The sequence below is a fragment of the Palaemon carinicauda genome, chromosome 16 (genome assembly GCF_036898095.1).
Source record: "Palaemon carinicauda isolate YSFRI2023 chromosome 16, ASM3689809v2, whole genome shotgun sequence".
NCBI lineage: Eukaryota > Metazoa > Arthropoda > Malacostraca > Decapoda > Palaemonidae > Palaemon > Palaemon carinicauda.
The window spans coordinates 30,089,767-30,094,603 of record NC_090740.1 but is presented as its reverse complement, the minus strand read 5'-3'; positions in this window follow the sequence as shown (position 1 = coordinate 30,094,603).

The following is a 4,837-nucleotide window of genomic DNA, read 5'->3' as shown; positions in this document are numbered from 1 at the left end:
TTGAAAAAATAACACTCGATTCTATGAGCACACGTAAGATCACACACACAGACCTACCCACATACGCCCACACAACCTTCTGGCACACGCTTGTATGTCTATCTTATTCTCAGTGAAAGGGTTATTTAGTTAAAGATGTAACACTGTTAAACGAGCTAAAGTCAAGCGACCATAGAATGGTGAGAAACAAAATTTGTCATTATCTGAGGAAAGAAAGATAAAAATTAATATTAAGAATGAAAATATATACTCCTGCAATACGAGGAAAATCTGAAATCAGCACAAGAGAAAGGTGGAGAAGTTCCTACACAGGATCAAGGAAAACTGTCAGAAAACACCAAAAAACTTGATAAAGAAAAGACTGGAAAGGAGGGTAAAATACAAGAGAGATGAAATAGAATTAACAGAGCAATTCAAAACAACAAACAAACTAAAAACCCAAGACATTCGTAAACACAATCAGATAAAAACTGAAGAAACACTAAAGGAAGAAGCATCAAACCGATGTAAAGAAGACTTTGAACAGGGTTAACATACGTTTGCTTTAAAAGACGAAAATGTGATTATTATCAACAAAAGAGTTTGAGCCATAAAAATTCCAGAGTATTTCTATACAATGCTATACAATAGTTATATAAGAAATACCTTTGTCAATAGGAATAATGAAAGACCTAAACCGGTACCAGACATAATCGAGAAGTAAAGAAAGCATTAATATGCATGAAAATATGCAGAGCAGCATGAGAAGATGGTCTAACAATGGATTTAACCATAGATGGAGGAAATTTCATAGAAGTAAAACTCGCTTAATTTTGCACAAAATATCTGTAATATCCTATACCTACAGATTGAAAAAAATATCATTATACTAATTCACCAAATAGGGAAACACAAAACGCCTGAAGAATTATTACCAAATAAGTTTAATTTCAGTAATATATAAAATATTTACAAAGATAATATAGGGCCGAATAGAAAGGCAGCTAGATTTTAATCAACTAAGAGAGCAGGCAGGTTTTAGAAGTAGATATTCAACAACTGATCATAACTATGTAATTATCCAGCGAATGGAAAAATGAACAGAGTATAAAAGACGAGATATGAGAAAGCTTTTGATTCTGTCAATACTGCATAGCCCTTCAAAGACAAGGAATAGATAAATCTTACGTTAGAACACTTGAAGATATCTATACGGGAAGTACAACAATCCTAAAACTACATAAAGATAGTGAGAAAATTCCGACTGAGGAAGGAGTTAGACAGCAAGACCCTATCTTTCGTAGAAGAAGTTTTTAAGAATTTATCTGGAAAAAATGTGGGAATTAATATTAATGGGGAATAGCTTTACTACTTAAAATTTGTAGATGATACTTGTGTTTGGTGAGTCATGGAAGAAATTGCAAGAGATGATAGAAGATTTGAATAATAGAAAAAAAAATAACGGAAATGTAGGACAGAAAATGACTATGAGTAAAACTAAGATAATGTTTAATGAAAAGGTGTGAAACTCATCGATTGGCTTGGATAATAAAGTTTTTCTCAACCTACCTTGCTTTGGTTTTGAATGTGCAGAGGAAAAAAAATATGATAAGTGATATATTAAAGACGTAGATTCCTGGAAATTTGGATAAACAAATGGATCTAAAAGTAAAAGTTACGTGTAAAAAGATGCTTTCCTATGCAAGTGCAATGGTTCGTCACCGAAGTAGGCATCGTGAAGATTTTCTGAATCTATGAAATAGAAAGGAATTATTACGGAATGATGTATAATTTGAAAAGGTTAGCTTAAAGTGAAGAATGTTAAGGACAATGACTGTCAAGAATATAGATAAGGCAAATATGTCGAAACTTGGATTTAACCTAATTCTCTTAGTCTGCTTTCTTTAACAATTTTCTTCGGTGGTTTCTTGAGGGATTTAGATGTCAAGACATTGTTGGACATGAAGAAAATTTGAGGACCGCTTTAGATGTGAAAACATTATCATCCTGAGTATTGAAGGATACAAGAGCTCCAGCAGAACTGAAACAATGGTGGTACGGTGACATAACCTTTGAAAATCAAGGACATTTTCAGTTTATTTCATTGGAAGTCCGGAATTTCATTTCGTTTCTCGAAAGGTTACTAGACCCATAAAAGAAAATAGATTCACTTAAGTTAGTTTAATTTATACCCTGTTTAACAATCAAGTACAGGTTTTTGCAATTTTGAAAAAAAATAATTTATGAATAAATAGACCATTCATTTGCATAACAGGATATGTAACTACCGCTGCGTTATTTTCTCACGTTAATTCAATTAAATTCTAGTCAGAGACCAATCATATTGTTACTTTGCTTATTTATTTGTGTACGATATATTGATCATTCATCTATCTATTTCATGGTAATTATACATTTATACTCTAATGTCCTCATCTTCTTTCATTGCAAGTGAGTTTCCTTTACACTTAGTCTACTTCCCATCATAATGGCTTCCGTCTTATATTTAGTAAAACTACGAAGAAACACCTTATTAATCTCTAGTTTTCTTTCACTTATTTCCCAATCTCTACTTACTGACTCCTCTCTAATCACCCACAAGAGATACATTGAGAAAATTTATGGGTTTTCAATTACACAAAATAATCAATCACATCATAGGTAACAGGTATCACACTGTCTTATAAAGAATGTTGAAAGCCAATATCATTTGATGGTACAGCAACAATATTAGTTATCAATAAAAAAAAATATTTATTCGTGACTTGTTTGACATATGTAGGTCTGAACTAATTTGTTTTCATTTCAATCGAGATTTAAATATATTTTTATGTTGTCGCAATAACAGAGTAACTTAAGCTTTCTGTTCAAGTAACGAATGAAAAATGGAAAATGAAAGTCACGAGTATTGATCATGACTTTAAAGGCGATGGGATGAAACATAGGAAAGACGGCAAGGTGTCAAAATACAGGTAATTTATTTCGACTTGAGAAATTGTCAATATTAATCTTGACTGGTGAGTCATGGTAGATTTCTAGCTAACGTAACAGTATGCAAAACTTGACTTTAACTGAATACATTAACTGTCGTATATGCTACAGTGATGAAATGTTGAAACTATAACCCTATTCATACATTTGAATGAGGTTCATTTTCAACAATCGGGTAGTTGAGTCAGTGAAATTTCAAAAGTTCAAACTTGCAGCAAATGTTTTTATGTTGAACAGGCTGACAAAAGTCTTTTTATAGTTTATATACGGAATATCTGTTTTAATGTTTTTGTTTTTAAAACATTTTATTTTAATTGTTCATTGCTTCTTATACCGTTTATCTATCTCCTTATTTCCTTTCCTCACCGGGCTATTTTTCCCTGTTGGAGTCTTGAGCTTATAGCATCTTGCTTTTCCAATTATGGTTGTAGCTTAGCTAATAATAATAATAATAATAATAATAATAATAATAATAATAATAATAATAATAATAATAATAACAATAATAATAATACTCCCAAAGTCACTGAACGGTACATTATAGATCCTTCTCCCTTGCCTCCCAAGTACATCAATATTACAGTTGTTACTTACTACAATCCTCATCTTTTACGTTGGCCAAGTCTGGATAACAAGCTACCTCACCAAAACACTTCAGCGTTAATCCCCGCAATTCATCTAAACTCCAGCCCTCTCACACTATGACTCGCGGGCTTTTGGAAAAACCGAGAGTATGTTTCCAAATTGTATAGCAATCCAGCAACTGCATTCCATGATCCATGTAACCAATAGAATTGATTTGAACCCTACGTTGTAGTTTCTAACTTCTGTTTAACCTAGATATTGAATCAAGCTATTTTTTTTTATTATTATTCTGTAACCACCCTAACTAAGCCAATGGCTATTTCATATAATGTTTCAGTAAATTACCTTTTAGCTTTATTTATTGTAACAAAATTCCACCTTGAGTAGATAGGAATGAATATCAACTCTACAATGGAAGGTGGAACAAAACCAGTAGTTTCATTCCATATACCATTAGGCAGAAAAATAGATGAGTATTGCTTTGTTTCGTAAATAAAAAGGTATAATCTACTTCTTCTACGTCAGGTAATGTAAAGAGAGGGTTGGGACAAGACTATGGTTATTGAATAAAAAAATATCAGTGGGAAATATGACATTGCGATAATTAATCCGGGTTGAGGTGAATCTAACTAAAGACCAGAATCATCGTTATAACAATAGTAACTGTAGAAAAAAAGAATAGTTTCTACAGCACAGCTGACGGTCAGTTGGGTTAGATATGTAACAACAATAACAACAAAATGCAGCCGTTTCTAGTACACTGAAGGACAAAGGCCTCAGACATGTCCTTAGTTATGTCTGGGGTTTAGCCCTTTTTTTCCCGACGCCATTGCGGATTAGTGATGGTGGGAGAGTTTATTCTGATCGCTCACAGCAAACCAACCTAGTATGGATGGCCATGACTAGTACAACTTTGGTGATTATGGTGATACATAACCCTTTTCACCCACTTAGCATTTATATATATATATATATATATATATATATATATATATATATATATATATATATATATATACATATATATATATATATATATATATATATATATATATATATATATATATATATATAAGGGTGTCCACGCATATACAAATGTATTCAAATATTTATACTTTCAAGTATTGATAGACAGATAGAAGTTGTAAAAGAATATTTTTTTTCATGAAAAAAAAACATAAAAAAAAACTATGAAGGATAATGATAAGTAATGGAAAATCATATCACGGGATTCGTTGCCCAATGTAAGTCCTCGATCTGGTTGACTCCAGAATTCCAGACG